At 35.1% G+C, this 12382-nt stretch overlaps 1 protein-coding gene and 1 long non-coding RNA gene across 4 annotated transcripts in view; one reads left to right on the top strand and one right to left on the bottom strand.

Moving 5' to 3' along the window:
- Positions 1-12068, top strand: part of LOC145714916 (putative gamma-taxilin 2) — a 112301-nt gene extending 100233 nt beyond the window's left edge. For 2 of the 3 annotated variants that reach the window (XR_014137051.1, XR_014137052.1), the window contains one exon: positions 12054-12068. The gene's annotated coding sequence lies outside the window, so the exon portion shown is untranslated. Of the gene's footprint in view, positions 1-1457; positions 1764-12053 lie in introns of those variants that run through there. The other variant, XR_014137049.1, reaches the window with a different exon arrangement.
- Positions 9635-12382, bottom strand: part of LOC145714917 (uncharacterized) — a 44850-nt gene continuing 42102 nt past the window's right edge. Inside the window, exons 4-5 of the long non-coding RNA XR_014137054.1 lie at positions 11315-11723; positions 9635-10012 (exon numbers count right to left, since the gene is read on the bottom strand). This is a non-coding gene — a long non-coding RNA (uncharacterized LOC145714917). The remainder of the gene's footprint in view (positions 10013-11314; positions 11724-12382) is intronic.

Here is a 12382-nt window from a genome sequence, read left to right as displayed (position 1 = left end):
TATTCTACAAAATTAGTAGTTAGAAACGTAATACCAAAATTATACTTTTTGTTAAATATTTATTGAAAACTTACTGTCTCTTAGAAGCTTAGTTATAAATTGTGTATATACCAGTAACTAAGATTCAAATGGTTCCTCTTTTAACAAAGCTATAGTTAAGGAAAGAAATTAACAAAGCAGAAATGTCTTAGATTATTTAAAAAAATAATAATAATCCTGGGCACTTTCAGAATTTAAAAAGGTAACACAGAAGTAGAAAATAATTAAAATCTTGATACTTTCATTCAGAAGCATGGGATAATGGCATCAACTAAATTGTAGAAACAGAAATGGAGAAAAATTAATGACACAAATTGATAACAGCTGAAACGTAAAAGAAATGAGGGAAAGAATGTTTTAGATAGATAATATAAGAACTTATAGAAAAATGGTAGCAAAGGGATGAATTTGAGGAGTATAGTGATGTTCATTGGAACTTCCTACTTTCTCTTGAGAAGCTCGTGAGGTGAGTACTCACAGATGTTAACTAAATTTATTGTGCTTATTATATAAATTTATTATATTTTGCAATATATACAAATAGGTAATCATTATATGTACACCTGAATCTAATATAATGTTGTATGTCAACTATATCTCATTAAAAAAAAAAAAAAAGAAAGAAAGAAACTCAAGAGGAAAAAAAGGATAGCAGACATTTGATATGTAGTTCAGGGACCTAATGATGAATAGATTTGAATGATCACTTTGGAATGATACATGAAGAAAGAAAAGGGACCTCTGTCTGAATCACTGAGTACTCTAACAACTAGAGGTCTATAGGATAAGAACAAAGGATACTGATATGTTAGTAGAAAAATCAAATAAAAGTGGAATGGCATAACCTAAAGTCAAATAATATTTCAGAATGGATGATGGAGTCAGTTTTACAAAATGCACCTAATAGGTTTGGCAATGTGTGGCAAGTGAAAACGAAATTTAGTAACAAGGAGGTATGACATCAGGTACCAACCAGTAGGGCAAAAGCTTGAATAAGGAAGAGTTACAAAGAGAAAAAAAAGAAAATACCTTAAAAGGCTCAATGCATTCAAATCGTGTTATTAAGACAAATGAAGAAATAAGTGCAAGTGGGATATCTAGGACTGAGTAAGCATGCACAAAAAAAAAAAAAAAATAGAGAAAATAATCCCGTAGGTAGAAAAAAAAACGATGCAGCAAGCAAATAATAAGTAAGCAAATAAAGATCTTAAGCTATTAAATTTGAAGCAAACCTGAAGGGAATAAGCTTTAGACAGAAATAGAAAGACTATTTACAAAGGCAGAAGATGTACAGTTTTGGTGGTGATTTCTCAGGAAAAAAGAAACAAAAGAATTATGAATTAGGAAGTTGTCAGTGATGTCAGCAACATGCCAAATAAGAAAGCCCTCAACGTTAACAATTTGGCATCCATCCACAGACAAAAACATCCTCATAAGAACTTCTGGATTCAAGTAAGAAATTATTACACCGAAGGAGTGACTGAGAAGAGCCCAAGGATGGGAAAAGCATTTTTGACACAGCAGGTTTGCATCTGGATGGCTGATTTGCTGATTGCTGTCCTGGCTATGACCCCCAGAAGCTCTCTTCCGTGGAGGATTCAGTTACAACTGTGTTTTGTTCTGGTCCTGTCACCAACACCTCATGCCAAGGGTTCCAAGAGGAGTCAGCCCACCTGTGCATCAGGTAATTGACATACAGACTTTGGTCCTGATTGTAGACATAAAAATAGCCTATGAACCAGCGCCAGGCCGTGTTGGCCATGTCTGGGACGTACTGGAGCTACGTCCACCCAACTCAGTCAGACTGTTTTTGTGAAAGGGTCCAATGGCTGGGTTAAAGCATGTCCCAGTCAGTCTGTAAACACTCTTGCTGTTACAGGAACCTAGAAAGAGACATTCCCATCTGCATCCCTAGAGATCCTGAAAGGACACTACTTGCAGCTCCAGACCCTCTAATCTTGGTCAGGGATTACTTCAGCCCACCCAGTGACATGGCAGAGGACACACCATCTGTCCTTCCAGCAAAGATCTACACACTGCAAGCTGTGCTGTAGAAGTTGAGATAGCCCTTTGGTTCAGATCCAGTCCCTCCCAGCCATGGTCTAAAACCAACCCCGTCCTGCCAAGAACATGCACTAACCAGAGAGCAGACCTCCCAGAAGCCTGGTGAGAGCCATACTCATCTGCATACCTGGTTGTAGGCCCACTGTTTGAAGTCCTAACTGTGGACCCTGAGTGGACCCTTTCCCAGCACCATGCCACTGAACAACCTACTTGAGGTATGTCATCCACTCATGCATCATAATGGGTCCAAGCTCATCTTAACCCCTCACAGCAAGCCTGCCAACCATGAACCCAGTGCTGACCTTGCAATAGCCTTAACTGGCTCCAGTGCAGAACAACTACAATTTCAGAAGAAATCCCATCAGTTGGGGACAGGACAGGCAAAAGTTCTTACCTGCTAATACCAGTCTAGAAAGGTTGTAAGAGGTATCTACTCTTTCACATGTATACATACCAATAAAAGGCTACATGGGTCACAAATACCCAGTCACATAAGACAAAAGAAAGTAATAAATCTCCATTTGCTGAACTCAAAGAAATGGAGGTATATACTTTCCTGTCAAATAATTCAAATAATCAACTTTTAAGAAACAGAATGAAATCCAACAGGCAGAAAACTAAATGAAATCAGGAAAACAATACATAAAAAAATGAGAAGTATTGTATTTTGTAATAAAATTATTATAAAGATCATTAAAAGCCGTTGTTTCTTAATAAATAGAAACCATTTTTTAAAAAGCAGCCCACAGAAATCCTGGAACTGAACAATACAATCACAAAAGTGAAATATTCATTAGGGCTTCATAGAAGAGTAGAACATGCAGAAGAAATCAGCAAAATGAAACAAAGACTGTGTGAAAAATCTCGAAAGTGGAAACAAGTTAAAAGAGTGAAGAAAACCTACTTGAATTACGGGACGCCATAGAGTAAACAAACCCATCACATCATGGGATTCAGAAGGAGAAGACGATAAGAAAGGGATGGAAACTCACTTCAAGACAATACCTGAAAACTTCCCAAATCTTGAAATAGATATAGGAAGCTCGAAGGACCCTAAAGAAGATTACTGTTCAACACACAATTATCAAAATATTAACTCATGGGAAGTAATTTTGAAAGCAGCAAGGAAAACACGAGCCATTACATACTGATCAGACTATCAGTGGGTTTTGTCTGGAACAAAATAGTAGGCCAGGCCAAAGTGGGAAACACTCAAAGTGCTAAAAGAATTAACACTGACAAACAAAAATAATCTACTCAGCAAAACTGTACTTCAGAAATAAAGATGAGCTAATATTCTTCTCAAGTGCTTACAGAATATTCCCAGGATAGATCACATGTTGGGTCGCAACGCAAGCCGTAACAAATTTACAAGAGTAAATCACATGTACTACCTTTATTAACCACAATGTTCTGAAACTTGAAATCAATAATGAGTAAAACTGAAAATGTCCTAATACATAAAATTAAACATACCACTGAACAGTGGATCAAAGAAGTCCAAAGAGCCATCTGAAAGTATCCTTGGATAAACAGAAATGAAAATAGAACATGTCACAATTTTTAGAATATAGCAAACGTAGCTCCAAAAGAGAATTTGGGGGCAATAAATGCCTATATAAAGAAAAAAAATGTCAAATAAACAACGTATCTTTATACCTCAAAGACTAGGGGGAAAACTTTAAGCCCACAGAGTAGAAGGAAGAAAATAATGATTAGAGCAGTAATAATTAAATAGAGACTACAACAACAATTACAAAATACAGGTCCAAGAGTTTGTTTTGGTGAAAAATAATAAAATTGACAAACATATAGCTAGACAACCATGAAAAAAATAAATTCAATAGATAAGATTTTAAGTTAAAGAAGAAAAACCGCAACTGAAACCAGACCAACACAAGTTATCATATAGAGACAACTATGAATAATTATACCCTAACAAATTGTGTGACTTAAGAAACTAAAAAAATCCCCCCAAATACATAACCAACCAAGACTGAGTCATGAAGAAATAAAATACATGAGAAGATCAATACCACCTTAAGAGCTTGAAGCAGTACTCAAAACCCTCCCTTTAAAAAAGTCCTAAAACAGATAGTTTCACTGGTGAACTCTATCAAACCCTGAAAAAAGAATTACCACCAATCTTTAATAAACTCTTCTCAAAAAGTGAAGAGGAGTGAACGCTTCCAAGTGTTATAAGGCCAGCATAACCTGATACCAAAGTCAGGTAAAGATACAACCAGAAAAGAAAACTACAGGCTAATCCCTGAAAATACAGATACAATGATTCTCAACAAATTTAACCAAACCTAACTCAACAGCACATTAAAGGGATCATACACAGTAATCAAATGGGATAGCTCCTTGGAATGCAAAGGTAGTTTAATATTATAAATGCATAAAATTGACACACACACAAGTAGAATGCAGAAGTGTTTGTTTGACAGATCAAACTTTCTGATGAGCCCTGTGTGTTAATTATTCTTCAAAAAAGGTTTACAGATTTGGCAACGATTTTTTTTGGATATGATACCAGAAACACAAGCAACAAAAGCAAACATGAACAGGTGAGGCTATATCACACTAAAAAGCTTCTGCACACAGACTTCAACAGAGTGAAAAATAATGAGAATGAGAGAAAATGGTAGCCAACCATATATCAGATACAGGATTAATATCCCAAACATACAAAGAACCTACACAACTCAACAGCAAAAAAATCAATTAATCTGATTAAAAAGTGGGCCAAAGACCTTATTAGATTTTTTTTCTGTAGAAGATAGATAAATGGCCAGCAGGTACATGAACAGATATTCAATACAGCTAATCATCAAATACAAGTCAAAACCACAGGGAGATATTACCTTGCACATGTTAGAATATCAGTTATCAAAAAGAGATAACAAGTCTTGACAAACAATGTGGATAAAAAGGAACCCATGAGGACTGCTGGTGGGAATGTAGCTTGGTAGAACTGTTTCCCATTGTGGGAAAACATCATAGAGATTTCTCAAAAAAAAAAAAAAATCATATAATGTAGAAGTCCCACTTCAGGGTATATATATAAAGGCAATTAAATCACTATCTTAAAGGGATGTCTGCCCCACCCCCACCATGTTCATTCCATTATTATTCTCAATAGGCAATGAATGAAACTACCTAAGTTCATTCATGGTTAAACAGAGTAAGAAATGTGATATATATACACACACAATGGATATTACTGAGTCATAAAAAAGGTATTCCTGCAATTTGTGACAACATGGAATAAGCTTGTGAGCATTACATTAAGCGCAATAAGTCGGAGAGAGAAAGATAATGTATGATTTCACTTATACACGAAATCTAAAAATGCCTAAGCCATAGAAACAGAAATTAGATTCATGGTTGACAAGTGTAGGGGAAGGGAAAAGGGTGTAAATGTTGGTGAAAGAGTGCAAACTTCCCATGATAGGATGTATGAATTCCAGGGATCTAATGTACAGAATAGCGACATAACAATCTAGTGTAACATAACTTAATGATACAGTTAACAGTATGTGTTGCATACTTCAATGTTGCTAAGACAGGAAATCTTCTATGTTTTCACTGTACACGCACAAAATTGGTAATTATGAGAGGTAATGGACATATTAACTAACCAGTGGTAATCATCTTAATATATATGTATATAAAATCATTACATTGCGCACCTTAAACCTACACAATGTTATATGTCAATTATATCTTAATAAAAATGGGGACATGCATAGAGACTTTGGTGTAAGAACTGAAACTGTCAAACTCCTTGAGAAAACAGGGAACAAGCTTCTTGATATTCACCTTGGGAATGATTTCTTAATTATGATATCAAAAGATCAGGTAACAAAATAAAAAATAAGTTGAAGTTAAACTGACAATCTTCTGCATAGTAAATGGCACAATTAACAAAATGAAAAGGCAACCTACAGGATGATATACTTACAAGCCATATATGTGATAAAAGGCTAACACCCAGTATATAAGGAACTCCAAAAACTCAACAGCAAAAATGCCAATAACCCAATAAAGAAATGGTCAGAGGAACTGAGTAGACATTTCTCCAAAGAAAAATTTAGCCAATGGATACAGGGAAAACTGCTCAACATTATTAGTCATCAGGGAAATATAAATCAAAGCCACAATGAGCTATTACATCATAGTGGTTAGAATGGCCGTTATCAAAAACACAAGAACTAACAAGTAAGTGTTGGCAAGGAAAACAGAACACTTACGCGCTGTGGGTGGGAATGTAAATTGGTGAGAAAACAGTATAGAAGTTCCTCAGATATTTTTGAATGGAACTATTGTATGATCCAGAAAATCTCCTTTGGCTATTTATCTGAAGGAAACAAAAACAGACTCTAAAAGGTATTTGGACCTCCATTTTCACTGATGGATGAATGGATAAAAAAAAAATTGTATATGAGTCAGTCATAAGAGAGAAGAAAATCCTGCCATTTGCAACACAGATGAAACTTGAGGGCATCATATTAGGTAAAATAAGTCATACAGGTAAAAATAAACATTGTGTGACCTCATATTTATGTGCAATCTAAAAAAAAAACAGCAGATACACAGCTGCAGAACAGATTTGGTTGCCACTGGCTGAGGGCTGAGAGAAGTGAGGAGATATTCATCAAAGATATTCATGTAGTTAAAGATGAGCAAGTTCTGGGGATCTAACATTCAGCATGTCTATAGTTGACAATACTGTATCATATACGTGGAAGTTATTAAAAGAGTAGATCTTACAGCACATGCTGCAAAAACTGTGATTATCTGAGGTGGTGAAGGTATTAAATAACCTAACCATGCTAATCATTTTGTAACATACAGGTGTATCAAATCATCACTTTTAATACTTTAAAGTCACACAATGTTATATGTGCATTTCGATAAAGCCAGGAAAAATTAAAATAGAGAAGAAAAAGAAGCTTATTGTCTCCATTTTTTGGTAGAGAACATATAAATTACTGGATTTTCAAATCACATTAATCTTTAGAGTTCTTGATCCCAAAAGCTATTGCTTTCCCAAGAATAAAGGAAACAAAGCAGTCAAAAGGATATATAAGTTTTACTAATGTTCAATGTACATTACGGCAAGCCTATTTTTATCTTAATTCATTCGGACACGACCTTTTCTTTTCATGTTTTAAGACATTCAATATAGTACAGCTCTTTTTATAAAGTTCTTTTTGGTATAGCTGAAGACCATCAGCTAGCTACCTTGAACTAATATAAGTAATATCCTCACAAATAAGGTGTCTCTTTCTGGTTGTTCTTATCTTAAAAACAATACAAAGTGAAACCTGTTTTAATACCAGTCTTGAAGGGTTAATGTTCACAAAGAACAATGTGCTAGGCTGTAAACACTCTTGCCCTAATTAAAGACACATGTTCTAAAGACATACTAGATGAAAACAGATGTTTATTTGTCCTACTATGTCTCGGACATAGTAGGATTTTTTACTTTGGTGTGCTAATTCTGTAATTAGAGTTGAGAAGGTAAACATTTGTACTTACTTGAACATACTGATAGCATTCAAAGTACTATAGATTCACAGAAGAAAAATCAGTTTTATTAGCAACTGCTTACAAGCTTAGCCTTTATAGAAAGAATATGTACTATGGCTGATCATTGGGAGTATCTTAATAAAGGTCACATTTAGTATGTTTCCTCATTTTTCTATGGCAGTCCATTTCTTAATGAATACCATACCCTCTTAAATGAAAAATACCCAGTCTGACTCCAGAGTGATGGTAAATTATCAGCTGCTTATTTTTGTTCACTTAACTGACTTTTTTGTAGACTTTATGTAAAATTATGCTTTAGGAAGATTTTCAGTGTGTTCTGGTAATAGAGAGAGAGGGAGAGGGAGAGAATCCCAAGCAGTCTCCGCACTGTCAGTGCACAGCCCAGTGCGGAGCTTGAACTCACCAATAGTGAGATCATGACCTGAGTTGAAGTCCAGCACTTAATTAACTGAGCCCCCCAGACTCTCCAGCTGCATTTCTATACAACAATGAAACAGCAGAAAAAGAAATAAAAGAATCTATCGCATTTATAATTTCACCAAAACAATAAGATACCTAGGAGTAAACCTAACCAAAGGGTAAAATTACAGAACACCTCTGAAAGAAGTTAAGAGGACCCAAAGAAATGGGGGGAAATTCTATGGTTGATGATTTGGAAAAACAAACATTGTTCATATGTCTATACTACACACAGAAATCTAGAAATTTCATGCAAACTCTATCAAAACACCAGCAGCATTTTTCACAGAGTTAGAACAAAAAAAAATGTTACCACAAAAAGCCCCAAACAGCCAAAGCAATCCTGGAAAAGACAGACAAAGTGGGAGGCATACAAGTCTGGATTTCAAGATATATTACAAAGTTGTAGTCATCAAGACACTATGATACGGGCATAAAATAGAAAACCCAGAAGTGGACCCACAACTTAATGGTCAGTTCATCTTCGATAAAACATATCTAGTGCCAAAAACACAATCTCTTTAGGAAATGGCGCTGGCAAAATTGGACAGTGACATGAAGAGCAAAACTAGACCAACTTTCTTACACCATCTATAAAAATAAACTCAAAGTGGACGAAAGACCTAAGTGTGAGTCAGGAAACTATTAAAATCCTAGTGGAAGGGCACCTGGGTGGCTCAGTCAGTTGGGCATCTGACTTTGGCTGAGGTCATTGTCTCGTGGTTCATGAGTTCGAGCCCCACGTCAGGCTCTGTGCTGACAGCTCAGAGCCTGGAGCCTGCTTCGAATTCTGTGTCTCCTTCTCTCTCTGCACCCCCTACCTCCCCGCCTCAAAAATAAATAAACACTAAAAAAAATTTTTTTAAATAATAATAATAATAAAAAAATCCTACTGGAGTACACAAGCAGCAACCTCTTTGATCTCAACCTAAGCAAGTTCTTATTAGACACATTGCCAGAGGCAAGGGAAACAAAAGCAAAAATGAACTATTGTTACCCGATCAACATAAAAAGTTTCTGCACAGCGAAGGAAACAGTCAACAAAACTAAAAGGCAACTGATGGAATGGGAGAAGATATTTGCAAATGGGAGAAGATGTTGGATAAAGGGTTGGTACCCAAAATCTATAAAGAACTTTATTAAATCTACAAAGAACTTTATTAAAGTCAACAAACAAATAATCCAGTTAAGAAACGGGAAAAAGACATGAGTAGACACTTTTCCAACGAAGACATCCAGATGCACAACAGACACATGAAAAGATGCTCAACATCACTCATCATAGGAAAATACAAGTCAAAACCACAATGAGATACCTCTTCACACCTGTTCGAATGGCTAAAATGAACAACAGAGGAAACAATAGATGTGACAAGGTTTCAGAGAAAGGGAGAACCCTCCTTACACTGTTGGTAGAAAAGCAAATTGCTACAGCCACTCTAGACAATAGTGTCAGGGTCCACAAAAAGTTAAAAATAGAATTACCCTACAATCCAGCAATTGCACTACTAGGTATTTACCCAAAGGATACAAAATGCTGATTCGAACGGGTACATGCTCCCATTGTTTATAGCATTATCAACATTAGCCAAACCATGGAGAGAGCCCAAGTGTCTATCGACTGATGAATGGATAAAGAAGATAAAGAAGTGGATAAAGAATAAAGAAATGGATAAAGAAGTGTGTATCAGAAAGAATGAAATCTTAGGGGTACCTGGGTGGCTCAGTCAGTTGAGCATCCGACTCTGCTCAGGTCATGATCTCAGGGTTGGTGGGTTCGAACCCTGCATCAGGCTCTGTGCTAACAGCTAAGAGCCTGGAGCCTACTTTGGATTCTGTGTCTCCCTCATTCTCTGCCACTCCCATGCTCACACTCTGTTGCCCTCTGTCTCTGAAAAAATAAAATGTTGAAAAAAATTTTTTAGAATGAATGAAATCTTGGATTTGCAATGATGTGGATGGAGCCAGAGTATGTTAAGCTAAGCAAAATAAGTCATTCAGAGAAAGACAAATACCACGTGATTTCATTCATACGTGGAATTTAGGAAACAAAACCAATGACCGTATGGGAAGAGGCAGGAAAGAGAGAGGCGGGGAAGCAAACCATAAGTGACTCCTAAAGATAGAGAACAACCTGAGGGTTGATGGAGGGAGGCGGTGGGGTGGGCTAGCTGGATGATGAATATTACGGAGGGCATCTGTTGTGATGAGCACTGAGTTTAGTGATGAATCACTAAATTCTACTCCTTAAACCAATATTACACCGTATTATTGTGTTATACTATATATTAACTAACAAGAATTTAAATTAAAAAATAAATTTAAAGAAAATTTTGAGAAAAATGAGATATGTTTATGAAATATATATTAAGCCCCTAATAGATGCTACCTTTTATTGTTACTATCGTTTTAAAATGTTTGTAGAGTTTTATGGTGAATATGTTTTTACTTTTTGTTGTTTATGCATGGCCCTTTTTTTTTTTAAAGTGATATAGTCAACCAAACCTAAATCAGCTCAAATAAATGAATGCCCCCAAATCACTTAGTATTGTTGCCTGATTAACATTTTGACAATGGGGTCTTTTTTAGTACATTTGAAAACCCAAACTGTAAAGCTGGCTAAAATTAATTCCATAAAAATGATCATTTTCATGCAAATCATCATAGTAAACAAAAGTGATTTGGAAACTGACTGCCTAATTGTATATTAGTATGCCAGTTTCAGCTACATTTCAAAGATGTCTTAAGAATCTACAATTAAATATTAGATGTCATCAAAATATGTGGCAAATTTACAATGTTGTTTTTCATGATGTTTCTCTGTCACCATTTCTCATTCCATTATTCTATCCGTTAGGTAAGGTTATGTTTTACTCATAATTATTTAAAATAAAAATCCTAATGGATGACTTTTTAAAAAATGATAAAGACCAACATGTGAATAAGTGCATTTAAAAAACAGAAGAAACAACTGACTTGTTCCTATCTGTATTTTTTCAAAACTATCATTAACTTAAAATTGATGGCTACCACATACTAATAATTTCAAGTGTATGAAAACTAAGCAAAACTAAAAGGGGAAAATTCTCACTAAAGGAATAATAATTAATACATCCTTAAACTTGTTTACATAATATTCGCATTCAATTTGCTTATCTGAAACAGTGGACAAAAAATATTTACTATCACTTACCTCACAATAGGTCCTAAAAGCAGAAGATGCCCCAAAAGTAATGCAGCCATATTCCTGGTCAAATCCTTCTCGAAAAACATAAGGGTAACTTGATCCAAAACTGCTCCCACAATAATGAAGCCAATGGTAAATGACATCCAGAATTTGTCATTATTCTTTCAATAAATATCAAACATATACAAGGCAGAAGCAGCCTCACCACAGTACAGAACAGTTGAGAAGAGAATGCCAAATGGAAAGGTTGTATGAGGGCTGTGGCCAAGGACCATTCCTTCTTCCAGAGATGGAATTTCACCTGCTCTTTCTTCATCAGGCCTTTCAAACACTGTCTCCATTCTGGAGGTCCTGGCAGTCAAAACTCTTCCTCTAAGTTAATCCAGTATAGTTTAGTATCCAATCCAAATAGATGCTGTACAATTCAATATTCACAGAAAATGTGCAAGATGTAAATGCATCACTGATCATAAGAGAATTATTTTGGTTTAAGAAATGTTGACCTGAATTGAATTTATTATTATTATTATTATTATTATTATTATTATTATTTATTATTTATTATTATTATTCAGAATACTATTCAGAATATTATTCTTCAGAAAACAATGATGCACACAAATAGTCAATCACACTTCTATGAGTCATAAAATCACCTGTTAACATCCGTATGATACCCTTACCTCTAAGAAGTATGCAAGAACAATTCATTTCTCATGACTTTTTTTCTTTTTGTGCCTTTCAGCCAATGTCTAAAACTGAAGACATCCCCCCAAAATAAACGGCACAGATCTATCCTGAATCCACTCATAATAACACTAAGAAAACTATCCAACAGATATTCCTGATCAAGGAGACACAAAATGGGAAGCCCTTTTAGTTCATTTACTTTAGACTTTGGTCATTTTCCACTTGAAATCCTATTTCTTTGTTTGGTTCGACTCTATGGAAATCAAGAATTTTAATTTTAAAATTAACCCTAAGATTTATATAATAATTGGTATTTTAAGATTAATTAAATATTTGGAAAATTATCAATTCATGTTACAATTTAAAATTGTAGCTTTCAAGGCA

This window comes from Panthera onca, chromosome Y, assembly GCF_046562875.1.
Source record: "Panthera onca isolate mPanOnc1 chromosome Y, mPanOnc1 haplotype 2, whole genome shotgun sequence".
NCBI classification, from domain to species: Eukaryota; Metazoa; Chordata; class Mammalia; order Carnivora; family Felidae; genus Panthera; species Panthera onca.
This window is presented reverse-complemented; position numbering and strand designations above follow the sequence as displayed.